Source organism: Papilio xuthus, unplaced genomic scaffold (assembly GCF_000836235.2).
Source record: "Papilio xuthus unplaced genomic scaffold, Pxut_1.1 DF826923.1, whole genome shotgun sequence".
In the NCBI taxonomy this organism is placed as follows: Eukaryota; Metazoa; Arthropoda; class Insecta; order Lepidoptera; family Papilionidae; genus Papilio; species Papilio xuthus.
Window position 1 is genome coordinate 4,943,679 of NW_013531726.1, and position 17,227 is coordinate 4,960,905.

Below are 17,227 nucleotides of genomic sequence, written 5' to 3' on the forward strand. Positions count from 1 at the left end.
AACAATGACCTGTCACTTCTTAACACAATCCGTACTTTGTAATCTGGGCAGAAGAATTTAATGCAACAGTTAAACTGTAGTATAACCATGGGTTACTATTTATCATTAAAAAAGCAGATTCTTGTTATATTCTTTGTATAATTCTACGTGGAAGTTTGTTGATTTGTAGTACCTGATTACATCCTTAAAACAGTGTCTATTTGAATGTATTATATTTTATCATGTTTAAAAAATGAGAACAACGCCATCTAGTTTAAAGTTAAAAAAAATCCTCTTTACCGAAATATTTTTTAAACTATGTAGTGAACCTTTTTAATGGTTTTTGTCTTTCAATTTAAATAAAAAGCAAGGCTTTGACTTTCGCTTTATGCAGCGTCGCATTTCACAGACCTGATACAAGGGAAGTGGTGAACTCATATGGATTCAAGTTTAATGGACCGTACATCGAATTGAGGTACCAGCCTTTACTTTGCTGCTCACGTGAATTTGCTGGATAATTTGCACTTGCAAAACTGCTTTTTTGCGGAACAAATCATCCAGAGACTGGACCAAAAGTAGTTGCTAAAACTTGTTAACATCAGGTTAAGTTTTAATTACATTGTTAATAGATTTATTCCATTAAATAACGCGAATCTTTTTTTTTTTACAATCATATAAAAAGTATAGCTACATTAGTGTGGATTAATTTTATTTCGATTTACGACGGCGTCATTTTCTTCCATACTTTTTAATAATAACTTGGAATATTATTTTAAATTAATTCGAAATGGTACCATTAATCTGCATATTGTTATGTTAAGACTGTTGAAGATACACCCTCGATGATTAAGCTAAATATAGGTATTAACACGAATTATCTGCCGTATCAAATTAATTGTATTGAATCAATTGTGTTGTTCTATCGAGTTAGGGTTTTGATATTAAATTATTATTCATATTTCGAACCGATACGACTAAATAATGACGTCATTAGCAACAAAAGCAAAATAGTATAAGTTAGATAACCCAAAAGCACTAAATAATAAGTTGAAAATCGTTTGACAACAAAGACTCCACTGGAGTATTATGTTGCAGACTGAGTTTCTAGTTTATTCTAGTACCAATTTGTCATATTTACCACATTCGTAGGCTTCCACGGAGTCACATTTAAATAGACATTTTATAAACTTTAAGACCTATACGAGTGTAACACAAATTCTAATGTGAAGTAGAGAAAAGTACTGTAAAGGACATATCACTAAGCGTTTCGGTTTTGAGAGTACTCAACCTAATAAGTTTACTAAGCAAATGAGATGTCCCGTATATCATAATTACAACCGCAGAAAATGTTTTTCAAAATGTATTGTTAATAAAACTGAAGGGTCTGTATGTAACGTCGAAAAAAATCGTATTTTTTCATAGCTGGTAACGAAAAAAAAGGTTTTTTTTTTTATATTTTTATCTGCCTGTCTATATGCCTGTCCGCAAGACGCATTTGTTTGACCGTTCGGGTGGACCGATTCTGAAGGAACTTTACTGGATAGCTGATGCACGCAGGCATATTGTAGGCTACTTTTCTTGCCACGCTGCTGAAGTCGCGGTGGACCGCTAGTCTTAAATAAATTTTGATTTAGCGCCATCTATGTACAATAAAACATAACTTCCATATTTTCATTCAGAAGTCACGTAATGTTTTTAATATTTTTTACGAATATTTTATGGATTTAAGTCTAAACGATATCAGCACTTCTCATTGTAAAAACTGCCGTAAACAATGGTCGTTTTATGTTTTTTAATTGTTCATTCCAAGCGGGCCTTCTTTACGACTCGTTTAATATGAGTTTACTTCTTCAATTTTATTTCTTGTTCCTATATTATAATAAATTCCTCCGTTCAACTCTAAAAGCAATTATTAATAAAATCTTTAACATATTGATAGTGTAATAAAAATCTAAGATTTATAAATAATACAATATAATAATCATAATAAATATTATACAAAAGTTCACGTAATCTGTCGCTTTTTAAAAGAGTATAAAGTTTTATATATCTTTTATGATCTTTCTAACAACATTTTCAACACAAAGATCGTATAATCTATGGTTTATTATAAAAATGTTGCGTATGCCATAAACCGCTTTATAGCAATATACGCAAAAGCATTTTAGATAAAGATAAAGAAATTATCTTTTCTCCTATAACCCTCAACTCAAAATATAGATGTGTAATAATGTACATAATTTATAAATCTTATTGCATCCTCTGTTCATTAGACGAAATTTTTTTAAGATCAAAATTCCCTTATTTAAACATTATTGACTCTTGTACTATAGTATAAGAGCTACCGAATATTTTCGGTAATCTAATAAGTTTAAATTAGAATTTCAATTTGGCAATTCCGTTAACTGTAACAATGTTTAATATATTAACGTAATTATACACATATATTAATCTATTAACTATATAATATTGATTACTAACTTTGACAGGGAATCGGTTCGCTCGAAATAATATAAAAAACTTAGTAAATAGCCTTTAGTCACCCGTAACTTACGGTAGGCTCCGAGTCCCTCGATGGGGAGGTGTGAGCTGATGATGATGCAGTAGCCTTTGTATTCCTCCAGACAATGTTCTACATCTGCGCCAAATGTCACCAAGATCTGTTGAGACAAGGCTCAAATGTCACTTGTGAAGATACCTTTTAAGAAACATTCATCCGTCAATCCATTTAAGTGTTCGCATTTATAATATTAGTTCGGTTATAACGATATATTAATATTTACTATTATCTGCAACGAAACAGTAACATTTCCAATGCATAGATGCAAACTATTACACTATTAAGACAACGTTACTACTGCAAACGGCGAAGTTTGTTATAATAACATTGATGTGGACATCAAATAGGAATTATGCAAATTGTATATTACTTTAGACTACTGATAAATTGATGTACTTGCGAACTTTGATAGAGGTTACTTGCTGATATAAAAATGAAATATTTTTTCGTCCGTTGTGTAGTCAATGAGTCAATCCTGATTAATAAATTCATTCATTCATGCCTATAGGTTGCTTACATTATGTTATAAATGCGAAAGTAACTCTGTCAGTCTGTCGCTTTCACTACAAAGATTTAATTGAATTTTCGTACACTGTTATTGCCTAGAGCCTGAAAGGACATAGGTTTTAAATGCGAAATGGGTTATATTAGGTTCAAAGTGTGGATGAAGAGTTGTCTGGAAGTATCTTTATTCTTAGAGCTAGAAGCTTAAAAAGACACTTCCATGCGGACGTAGTCGCGTGAACAGCTAGTCTTTCATTGAATAAAATATCATGATCAAAATGAATTACTTAGATTCATGAGAAGTCCATGGAATCTATAGTTTTGAAAGGCAAAAACAACTTGTATTGTCTTACAAGAGTCAGTGATATTTCATCTCTATGAAAATAGTTCCTCCATAAAAAACGAGGTCAATGGACGTTTGTGTTAAAAAGTTTTATAGATTTCTTGGAATTATTCTATTGGGAATGTGTTATTTGCTAAAGGGGAGCAATATTTGTGTAAAACAAAAAGTTTTATGTTTGCTTCCCTTTTTTAATGTATTTTAGTTTGTCTAAAGCGGCCATATAAAGACGGGTAGTGGGTACCGAAAGCTTCAAGCAGTCAGCATTAAGTAATCTGCAGTTTTAATACAAAGGTCAATATTGAGTATTTGAGGTAGTCCGCGTGTTTCCTTCAAGTAAAACTACAATTTAAATTGCAAATATTTTTTTTTATTAAATTTGAATTGAAAAAATCTTTTTTTTCCCAATTTTAACTTTAATTTATTTGCAACGAATAGATTTTCTACCGAATTTCGAGTTGTTTCAGGTTCTGTCGCTTAATTAAACTTTGCTTAACTCAGACATCGGTTTGAACAAATTCAATATGGATAGGAAAAATAAATTAAGTAGAGTAGATAGAAACAAAATTTTTCATTTCTATTTTTTTTTAATTTATCTACCATTTAAAAAAAGAAGAACTTCGAGATTTAGTACTAAATCTAGAGTTCATACTTAGGATTTTTTATCAAAACATTAGAGAAGGAGAGAGAGAAAGAGAGAGCCAGAGAGAGAAATCCAATATGATTGTATTTGCCTTATTCGTCAGCCGGAAATTAACCCTCAGATTTTCGTACGTCAATAACAAGATGTCTTTTATTATCGAGAGATGCTGACATGGAGAGTTAATGATTCTTGTAAATCGGATTATCTACGTGTTAAGTATATATGTGGTATTCAACATATACTTATATGTACCAGCGTACGTATATAACAAAAAATTTATATTAGTATTTGCTTGTAAGGCGTTTTGATAGAAGTTTACAATCAAATATGAGTTAACACTTACCTATACGTCCCTATTGAGGGAGTCTGAGCCTACCCTAAGTTAAGGGTGACTAAGACATAGTCAACCACGCTAACCCAGTGCGGGTTGATTGTCATCCCACATATATTTGAATGTCTTCGCAGATATGTACAGGGTGTATCAAGATGTTTTACTTCACCGTAATAACGGCGTATAAATTTAGATATTTAATACGAAAATCGATAATACATTTCTACATGAAGGGATTGGAACCCAGGACCTGCAGATTGCAAGTTAAGTGCCCTGAGCCACCGACGCCTTTCCACTTTACCTTTGAACTATTCAGTGGTTGTACATAAATCTAAATACATGTAAGAAAGATAAATATCAATCTAAAACACTAACCCTCCATAAATCTTTCCAAAGTTTTGCTTCCAAAAATATACGTCACCTCAATTTATCAGGCTCCTTAAACTGTTACAAAAGTAACATAGCTAAAGTTATGGATGTTCTTAAAGAGGGCCGAGTGTTTGAATACAATATCATGTATGAAAACCCTTAATATAGTAGTGTGTTGTGGTATTGACTTTTGTCTTTGTTTATCAATGCAAATATTTCCCTTGTCAGACTGAGACGCTCGTATTCGGGCTATGGAGAGAAGCGGTTGTGTACCACGATAGTGTGGCTAATTTGGTATCGAGGCAAAGTATATAATTTCAAACCACATGTGCCAAGGTGTACCATAAATAATAGTTTTTTTATGTTATAAGATGATAAAAGTGCAGGTGGCCAGTGAATTCGCTGAAATAGCGAAGCGACCGTTGCCCGTAGACATCCGCAATTCAAAATGCATTGCCTATCTATAATCGACCGAGAGACGCACAGATACATTTTATAGTTGCCTTATTTATTTTATTTCGACATTAAATTTACTTCTTCATACTATGATATTTTAAAATGAACATCATTTCAATAATATAACACTTATGATCCCAACATAACATTAGCTTCGTTATATATAATATATTAATACTTATAGTTCTTAAACAATAACAATTCGTATAAACATCGTCCAATACGAGAACAAACAGAAATCAAGCAAAAGCTATATTTGAACAAAACATTGGATCTAAATCACGAAATCAAATAAACTTAGCCGTAAAACAAATAAGAAAAGCACGAGTTCCGGCGTCTCAAACTGATCCAATGAAAACATAACACTTTATTGTATTTGTCTCGAGGATTTATAGCGCAGTGGATAAAGTGACAAATTTTCAACGTCCAATAATGAATACAAACCCCAAATTGGATATTTTTTATATCATAAGGTGACAACCGAGCGAGCGGCCACCTGAAATCGCTGAAATAGCGAATTGACAGTTGCCCATAGACATACGCAATTGCACAAGCGTTGGCTACCTTTAATCGACGGAGTAGAGGATTCACAGAAAGAAAACATTTTCCCATTCCATGCATCATTACATCCGTAAAGTCCACTTCCACTACCCATCTTTTCCTTATAAGTAAAACGCGGAATTGCTTCCACTTTACGCCTGTCTTCTGTGTAGTCGTGGTATTTCAACGGGCGAGCCGGGCCAATTAAAAAAAATATTTAACACTAGCTGTAATCCGCGATTTCCGAGCAAACTGAGTTGTGTAAATTGTTATTCAAGACTGTAGTCCATGTATCCAAATTTTATCGAGAACCATTAAACCGTTTTTGAGATAACAAACAATCATACATCCAGTTGAGAATTTCTCAGTAATATTCATTTTCATTCTTTATATCCAATTTTCCATTTACCCCTAATTTAGCATGATGGTGGTCATATCTTGTCCAAAAATGTGTACATTAAATATAACGACGGACATGGAAATGAACCTTATTTAAACATTTACTTCATTCAAGAATCACGTTAATTATAATGAGCCTTAATAAACTTGATACTTAATTGACATTTATTAAAATTAAAATCATTTAAGCGAATTTTCTTTTACCTGCCTTTTTGTGAGAGTATTTAAAACCTTTAATAATTTTAAAATGTCAATATATTAAAGAAAAACGGTATTTAGTCTAATCTAAACTTTTTTAATCTTACTAATATCATAAATGCGAATGTTTGGATGGATGGATGGATGTTTGTTTGAAATTATCTCCAGAACGGCTGCATAGATCTCGCTGAAATTTGGCATAGATGTAGAACACAGTCTAGAAGAACACATAGGCTACTAATTAAGTTTTTTAATTCCGCACAGACAGAGTCGCGGCAGAGCTAGTTTATAAAAGAGAGTCATCGCAACATTACCAGTCACATTTAATAAAAAAAACATTTGCAAATTATTCAATTGTAATTACAAAGTTAAACCACCCACGTATATGACAAGCATGATCAAAAATGCTCGACCTTGGCCGACTCTCCAGAAAACTGCCTGTTGGCTCAGAGCCAATCTTCCTACAAAGACGTTCCTCTATGCAGTCAACATTACAAATTTATTTAGCAGTAAAGTGAAGATTTATAATACGTTTGTCTTTGTTCGCGCTCTATAAAGGCAATTTCCTCGGGAAAATATTACGATAGTTAAAACTGCTGTAAGGAAATACCGCATTAAATAAAAATTGATTGGTGATTATCTAGTAGACAACATCCAAGGCTTCCATAATAGTCATCTTTATTAGTCATCGTCAGTATTTAATAGTCATCGAAAAATTTTGTTTACATATCGGACGACCTTGAACTTGTAAGGAATTTTAACAATTGCAACCAACCTTCCATCGTAATACTCGTAAAAACCTGGATCAATTGAAGTAACACAGTTAATCCATGCCAAATTTCATCGAGATCCATTGAGCTGTTCTAGGGATACCTTCTAACAATCATCCATCCATACATCTGAACTTTTGCTTTTAGTACATTAGTAAGAAGTAAGATTTTCGTTCCATGTCTAAAGTACTACTGTCATAACTCTGGTAATAAATAAATATATAAATATTTATTCGTGTATAATGAACAAAATAATCCAATTAAATTTTCACACTTCGTAAATTATAAGAAGAGAAATCGTGAAATTCGTGTTTCAAATCTCTCGAGCTATTTATTTTGCTCACGTATTTCAAAAGAATAGGCAACATATGAACACGCTTTACAACACGGTCACGGATATACCTCTATGGATAAAAATGTTCATTCAATTCTAGAAACATCCTCTATTTTATCTCAATTTAAAAGAAATAGTGCAAAGTAAGGAATAAATAAGTATTCTTTTAATTTTTTTTATATCATTAAAATTAGCGAGCGGCCACCCGAAATCGCTGAAATAGCGAAGAGACCGTTGCCCATAGTCATACGCAATTGCATATTCGATGCCTACCTTTAATCGACGGAAGAGAGAATGCACAGAAAGAAAACAAGCGGGCTCTACCACTGTTAAATAGAATAGAATAAAAAAAATAGAATATGACAACAAGCAATCAACTACAATCATGACTTCCTTGATGATTTTGTTAAATTATAATTAAATAATTCGGTCTCGAATATTAATACATTCTGATATACAGTCTGAAGCTACATTTACCACTACGGCTACGATTATGTCTACAACTACGTCTACGAAAACGTCTACGGCATAAGACGTAGACGTTAATATAAATTCACGTTGACATTAACAGGGTTACAATACGTCACTTTTCTAGTAACGAGTGACGTATTCAATATTGAAAACGATCTTTTAGCCTACAAGAAATACTCTCACCATAAAATATACTAGTTATACAGATTTCAAAGTCAAGTAAACGTATATTTTTGTAATAACCGTGCGAAAAACCCTGAAATGTTATTTTTCGTCTTTCTAGATACTAGCAAACGTCCGCTAGCAAAACGTACAGGACGGCATTACGTGTTTAGAATTGCGCGAAATGATATCGAGCTTATAGGTAAGCGAGGGATGTGCAAAATATGTTTTCATATTTTATCTATACTGTTACAAGACTGCATTTAATAATATCTTACGGTTTAAATGAACATTTTTTTAAATTGTAGGTACTCAAAATCAGTGCTTAAATGTGTATCTTAGTATAATTTAGATGAATAAATATTTTATTTAAATAAGCCTTCGCCATACGCACAACCCCAATGGGATAGACCTTGTTTATCATAGATTATGTAGGTATATACCACTCCGCACTTGGCCAGCGTGGTTGCCTATGGCTTAACTTAGGGTAGGCTCCGAGCCCCTCGGTGGGGACGTATAGTGAGCTGATGATGATGATGATATAGGTAGTACTTGGTTCGAAGAGATATGTTATTGTTATCGAAGTTTATAATTATTTTTAATAAACGAATGATACATGAATTCTGATTATAGCTGCTTTAATCCGACATATGTAGTGGCTATGTAATGAAAACATTAATAAATAATCTTGTACATAATGAAATGGTATATTCATTTATATCGAGTCGAGCTATACTGTAAATGGAAATTTAAATTAATACAACAGTTGTAAGACATTAAATTAAGTATCTCCGATGAAAGCAACATTTATTTTTTCAACAAAACCACGGCGGAACTTTCTCTGTCTTTTGTCTGTAACCATTTCACTTTCAATTTGCTTGGAACAAATGTGAGAAAATGTCGTCGCATCGTAGCCCCTTCAAAAATAAACAGACGCGAGCGTAGGTCTAACTTCAGCATATTTTCATTTTGTACGTTTACAGAAAGAGCAGGGAAATTTCCTCTGTATACTCTACACTTTAGAAGTAATTGCCGTCGGCTTTTATTGCATAAAAGTTTTCTTTATAAATGTGATATGTTACAGAGTTTCATTTATAATTAACTCAACTCAATAAACAAGTTGTACTTTTACATTTGAGTAAGTTAACATCAGGGTATTATTGATTTTGACTTTTCCCTTCCGTTTTGATTTAAATTAATTATAATTAATTAATTAATAAATTAATTATAATATATTTTATTTTGAAAAAAATAATGTTTGTATCATAAATTCAGATAAGGATTAACTAAAATAAACAAAAAATAATTCGATTAATTTATTCCAAAAAATATTCTAATTATTAAAATTAATTAATTATTAAAACAATGTACGATATGTAATCATATTTACATCAAAGTAATATTTTTATTAAAACTAAGCTGAAAAAAAATTGTTTTAATTACTATTATTTAAAAATTACCAAAGTTTGTAGTGCTTAGTGTAATTTTGTATTTCTCTAGCAAAAAGAAATTTTTCCACGAAAGATCTGGAAAATTTTAATCATGCTTAAAGCTCGGTTGGTTGTAACATTTGATGTGGCCCCAGATCTCACACAGAGGTGTGATTATCGCAGCGTGATAAAACTTTACTGCTCTTATGGCGCAATTACAAAAAAATGTTTCACAACACTAATTGCGATTTTTTTATAAGAGTTTTAAACATAATATAACGAAGTATTTATCCTTCTTAAAAACGAAGAATTGTTCACATTGCGAATAAATTCTAGTAATATTTTATTTAATATTACAACAATTACGACCATAGATTAACTAACAAAAGTATGAATCTCTGTTTTTTTTAGTTAGTAATTTTAAACATCCTTTATTTGATCTACAAATAACAGTAGCTTTGAAAAGGTATGGTTGAAATTACATAAAATTAATTACAAAACACAATACATTCTCGTCGCTAAATACTTTATTACCACAGACAAAGAAAGTTTGTAAAGTAAATTAATAAAGTTATAAAACTTGCTTAGGAAACAACTTTATTGTGACTATTATGGACTTGTCAACACCCTGTATTCGAAAGTAAACGAATAGTTTCACTGCAAGTAAAAGACAATAATTGAATTAATAAGAGTTAGATGACACTGGGAAACTATGCGAGCAAAGTTACGTGAGAACTAAATTACATTTTCAGGGAGATTGTATCGTTAAAACACCTGTATAAAAACATGTTGTTCAATCTGTTAAAAGAAAATATAGGTATAAAAACATGTTTTTGCACCGCCGAATATAATCATCATTAAATACTTATCCTGAATCAGAATTAGATCACACGTATAAATCCTCTTCATAGTAAAACATGTTTGATTATTGATAAGTATATAGAATACTAGCTGTCACTCGCGACTCCGTCCGCTTGGAATTTAAAAAACGCAATTTGTAGCCTATCTGTTCCTGCAGATTATTTTCTTCATCTGTGCAAAATTTCAGCGAGATCCATGCTGCTGTTCTGGAAATACATAACAACAAACATCCATCTATACATTCGCATTTATAATATACGTAAGACGTAAGATTAATTGTAGTATGGGTACTTAAATAATATAAAGCTTGATCTTAAATATTTTCAAATTTACTTAACAAACAATATATGTACATAAATCTAATTGCCTGCAGACAATCCTAAAACAAACCAAAAGCTAAGAGATAATTTTAAATTGGATTCGCAGTAAGCCCTTTATAACTTGTACACACACTGGAAATGAAATCAAACAAACTCCTGATTTATGGTACGGTCGCAGTTCGTATCTATTAACAAACATACATACAAAACTTAATTACAAGTAGAGAAAGTTTTGCGAATTATTGTTGTTCATTAGGGTTCCGTACCTCAAAGGAAAAAAACGGAACCCTTACAGGATCACTTTGTCGACCGTCCGTCAGTCAAGACCATTTTTCTCAAAAACGCGTGAAGGTATCAAGCTGCAATTTATATCAAATGTTCAGGTCTGCGGTTGGTAGGTGCTGTGAAAAAATAAAACTTCTAAGCCAACCCAATCAAAAGATGCAACCGTTTATGTCGCAAATTTACTCAAATTTTCGACATTCGCAATGGAATCAAAACCTACAGGGTACTTCCCGTGATGTTGTCTATGCGTTTAAATTTCTTAATCATACACTTTTCGTAAAAGTAAATGAATGGAAAGATACTTTATAAATAATACTAAACAATTTCAGTCAAAGAGAACAATAATATGTTCCTAGAATGTTATACTCATTTCAAACAAGGTTTTGTACGTCGTATTTCACGATAGCATGACAGTGCTACGAATCGCGCCTTTATTGCATTCGCAGAATTAGAAAAAGCTAGAATTAAAGAGAATCTTTGAAGTTGTGTTATTAATTAGTAACAATATGTATATATGTAGTAATACTATATTAGTAAACATAATATTAGCAGGTTAAGTTTTTAAACAAAAGGTGGCAACCTTTTTTCGCTAAAATAGCGAAATGACTGTCATTAGTTATCTAGAATAAGTTTAAAGATAGCAGTTGTGTTGCCTATTTTTACTGGAATAATAATAATAACTCAAGTACCTCCATCAAATCGAGTTTACATTACCAGGAGTTTTCCAAATAATTCCTTAATAAGTTCCAAGGATTCTTTATAAGAAAACGATGAGAAGGTAAAGTAGACTACAATTTCTACAACACTCTCAATCATAAGCGCATTTATATAGTTTTATTGTAAAGCAAACTTTTTAATTATATGAACAACATCAACAAATAACTTGAAACTAATATGTCCCGTCATTGTTCAACGTTCGATCATACTTTGGGGAATCCATCAATCATACTGTTTAGAAGTGACAACTGTTGTGATGAAGACATCCGTTCTACCGAAATGGGTTCACAGACTACATTTTTATAAGAAACTGAAAGTAAAGTTGGTTATTGTGTTTTTACTACTCTATATTGTGAACGTTATATTTCTTTTAATTCGCTATTACTTTAGATGTTCGAAATCTTACTGGTACAGTCGGTAAGTTGTCACCCTTAGTGTTAATTTAATAAAATAAATCTGTACTAAGGGACTCCTTTAGCGGTTAATTAACAAAATTCAGTGCAATAAAAGGACTTGATTCGTACAAAATAATGTAAGAAAATAAAAAAGAACAAAGGATAGTTTATACGAAACTCTTTTATAATCTCAGGTGTATTTAGACGTTAACTGAGCTGTTCTTTTTAAGTGGAAAATAATTTAGGGCGCCCGAGAAGTAGTTTAAGTGCAACATCACGAAGCTATTAAGCTTAGCTTTTTTATTTTCTTTTTACTGAACTATAGAATCGGATCGGGGAGTTTTAGCTTTGAGGAAATTCACACGAAAATCCTTTGTGATGTTTGTTTTTAAGTCTCGTCATTTTCTCACATGTTGTGGTTTATACACTATTTGACGTATAATTCTTATCAAATAATAACTTAATATGCAAGAGATTATAATGACCAGTATCAGAGATGCAGCAATCGCGGATGGTTTAGAGAATTAAAAAAGTCATAACATGTACAAAACTGATATATAAACACGGCTAAACACTCACGTATATACGTCCGGTGGCGGCACCGACTAGTTTCGAGCCCATCGGGGGCCCTTCATCAGGATGAGTGGTACTGGTATTATTTCGCGGACGCGGCACGTCACTCGCTACGTACGTACGTACTCGTATACATAACATGTACAGTCCGAAAAGGATCTTGTGACAGTTTTTTTAACATGGATTGTATAAGAGGATATGTGTAAGAAGGCGGTGGATTCAGATATGACTGCTGATAGAGATGTATGGAGGAGTAGTACATACTGTGCCGACCCTCCGTAGGGTTAAGGGCAGGCTGATGATGAGGGCGCCTGTGAACCATCATAATTTCCACCCATTCTAAATTTTCTGACCCAACCTTACCTGTCTTTGGTAAAATATTCCGTTAATAAATACGACTGTAATAAATATGATAATCAAATATCCATTTACTTATTAAATTCAAAATCATGAAAGACTTGAATACACTGATAAAGTCCCAGTCGACTCGTGGTTCAATTAACGTAAAAGCTGTTTTAGCTTTGTGTATCTTCAAAGTTATATCACGAGAAAGTTTTATTTACTTTGAACCTAAAATACTTTTATACTGACAAGTGAAATTATATTGTGTATAATATTTTACCTTTTATTCTTTTTTTTACCTTTTTTATGTCATATTATTCGGTTCTGAATTGTTTCATTACCAATTTATATTTCAGTAAAAGGTAAAAGGTAAAGTCGATTACGTATTGTGTTATATTTTATTTATACAACTCGATCTATTAACCTAAATACTTATGTTCTTAAGTCTTAGTAAATAATAAAACTAGATTTATCCGGAAAATAGCAACCGTGAGTAAAGACGTGCCTTTTAGCAAATGAAGCCTATTAACATTTACTTGGCATCGCATTCCTCGCTTAATGCACTTAGCAAATCACAGCTATGTTCTTTTTATACAAACCTATAAAACAAAAAGATTTTTACCTGATGCTTGTAGTATTTCTAAAGAGGAACTAGCTGTCGACTGCGACTCTGATCGAGCGGCATTAAAAAAAAATTGTAGCCTATATGTATCTTGCAGACTATGTCCTACATCTATTTCAAATTTCAGCGGGATCCGTTCAGCCGTTCTGGACATGTCTTTAAAGAAACATCCATCAATCCATTTAAACACAAATGCGAATGTTTTATAATATGAAGATAGACTGACCACCTTAATAGCGAAACGACCACTGCTAATAGACTGCAGATGTTTGGAATATTTTTGATGATCAGAGATCCCATCGATACCACCTCTTTCCATTCTTCTTTCCAATACTAGACTTTCAATGTCTCCATAATATAAATATTTTCTCGTATTAAAAATGTTATGTTTTCTAAGACGTCAAAAGACCAAAAAAGTACATCGTTCCATTATTTCTTGTGTGTCCTAACATAAAGAATAATATAAATAATTATATATTACACAGATCCGTCACTAGGTCCCCCGCAAGTCTAGAAAATCTTACCATAATGGGTAAAATCTAAAGAGCCTTGCGCTGGACTGACCAAATAAGCACCGTACTCGACTCTTATATGCATAACGCCATCCACATCGTCGAGAGTCACAGATAGGAGAAACACTATAGGAGAGGTGGTCAAGAGGAGAAGTAAACGATGCGCAGAGAGAGCGAGACAAATTCGAGATATCAACAAAGAAGTCATAATTATTTCAAAAGGTTCCTTTCTACTATAATTTAAATTTCCATTTTGCCGGTGTACTTACCGCTTTCATCCACAACAAGTCCATTATAAATAGAGGCGCGTGCTTAAAGCACTCGTCAACTTTTAAAAACAACTTTTGCCTCGGTTGCCTTAATTGTCGACTTGATTAAAGACTTTATGCGTTGAATGGAAATATTATTTTAACAAATGAGATTTTTTAAATACTTTTAAAATTTTCAATTATTTTGTAGGGTTTTTAAAAGAGTTTTTGATGAATAAGTGAGTTTTATAGTAAATTAAAAAAGCTTACCAATATATATAATCTTACTAATATTATAAATGTGAATGTTTAGATGGATGGATTTTTGTTTGAAGATATCTCCGGAACGGCTGAACGGATCTCAATTAAATTTGGCATAAATATAGAACATAATCTGCAAGATCACATAAGTTACTAATTTAGCGCGGACGGAGTAGCGGGAGACAGCTAGTTCTTTACACATTAAACATGTGTAGTTTTAAAAAAAACACACTTTCCTAAGAATTGTTTTTCACTGAATAAACTCACTGCCTATTGTGTTGTAACAGATAAAGCCAATAAACAAGATAAATGCAAGTAATCTCAATCCAAGCCAAATGCTTAAGATGCTATTCATAGATCTTGTGTGGTTTTATTATTTGGTAACAAGCCAGAATATGTATGACTTAAGGTTTTCGAATCTGGCGCCTTTTGCTGACCCATAAAAATTATATCAATACTCTATGACTTAAATATAATTGCTTGACTTACTATTTTAAGTTTTTTAACTTAACTTAATATTCTGACTTATTGTCTACTAAAGTAAATTAAAAATTAATCGTGATTTTATTATTGAACACTTTTACTTATTAGTTTTAAACTAAACTGAAAAACTTTGTGGTCTAGTCATTCTTAACTTAGAGTATACTCCTAGCGCCTCAGTAGAGACGTACGCTGATGATGATGATAGTGGTGATGATGATTACTCGTTTCAAATATTCGTAAAGTCCAAAATTGTATAATATAATTATCTGTTGTGTGAAGTTTGGTCTGTCTTCAGCGGTATTTCTAAACCGCTACGACTTAGGGTCCTTCAAGAAGTGTATCACCATCTCAAAGGCGGGCAACGCATCTGCGGTTCCTCTGGTATTGCTCGTGTCCATGGGCGTCGTAGAACACCTCACCTCAAATGTATAAGACTAAGGAACTTATAGGATTAGTAAGATACGAAAAGTAATATTAAGAAAGAATAATAAAGTCTCTGGCCACCATGCCAGAAGGAAAGGGCGGCATAGTGCCCATTAAAAAAATAATGTTCCATATTTAAAATGATTTTCATTAAAACCATTATAAAACAACAATCCGATAAAACTACACGTTTCTAAATTCCGCTGGATTAATTTGTGTTAGAATATTTTAGCTGTTACTAGCTTATCACGTTTACACGATAGTAATCAGTTGCCAATTTGCAACTAACGAGCCGCTTTTGGTAATAACGCGGCTACAACACATAATAGTTGAATTTCCCACACATAATAGTAGATACTAAAGTAAATTTAACTGTACTATATCATTTAGACTAATGTAACAATAAATAAAACAGTCTTTAAACTGATATAAAAGCGGCTAAACACTTATGTATATTCGTCCGGTGGCGGCACCGACTAGTTTCGAGCCCATCGGGAGGGCTTACTGAGCAACGGGCCGCGTCCGCGAAATAATACCAGTACCACTCACCCCGATGAAGCGCGCCCGATTGGCTCGAAACTAGTCGGTGCCGCCACCGGACAAATATACGTGAGTGTTTAGCCGTTTTTATATCAGTTTAATATAACGTCTCAGTCAGTTCTACAGTTTGTAGAACATTATAGTATCATTAAAGCTGTTAAATTGAGCGGCAGTGGTCCACTTAAAGAGACTGCTTGTTAAAGCACAATTTTATGTCCATCTAACAATAAACTGAAAATATATAGTAATATAAATTTTCTTCTTACAAAGACAGCTCTAGGATTATTTTTTCCTTTGCACTTTCTTGATTTCCTTAATGGCTTTGCTATAAATGGTATATCTAGCTTGAATTATTTTAAGTACTTTGAAATACTTTATTACTCTATTCTACTAATATTATAAATGCGAATGTTTGGATGGATGTTTGTTTGAAGTTATCTTCAAAACGGCTGAACGGATTTCGATGAAATTTAGCGTACATGTAGAGACATGATCTGGAAAACACATAGGCTCCAAATTAAGTCTCATTTTAATTCGGCGCAGACGGAGTCGCGAGCGACTGCTAGGTAAGAAATAACGCCTTTGTCTCATTAATTACGATTGATGACAGACAAGCCTTGATTGATTCCTTACGACGTTGCAGTAACTGAATTGATTAATCAAAATATATGGGTGGAAAAAAATCTGTTGAAATTAAGTTTATCTTTTTCTTGGACATGTATGTATGTACTGTTTTTCTCTTATCGCATTCATATGTGCTATAAAACCAACCAAAGTATTTAATTTTTTTATTCCTAGTCGTGTGTTAAAATGCAAACTATTTATGCATGCAGTTGTAAAGAACTGCGACATGCAGCTACTTGCATTTTTTCCACCAAAAACAGTTTCAAACATGCCAAGAATTCGTGTTCAATTGCAAGGCTGGAGGTTAGCCAATATTTTGTGACCGTACTTGTTTATCTCGTTACATTGATCTTTGTTATATATGTGAAACTACTACACCACTGTGAAAGTTATTTTCCCAGACAATTTTTAATTAACTACGAAAAAAAAATTGACTAACGTTCATTTTTGACTTTCCGTTTAAAACATATCTTTATCTCTGTTTTGTCAGAGATAATGACAGGAATGACGATATGTTTTATACAGAGATTTTGAG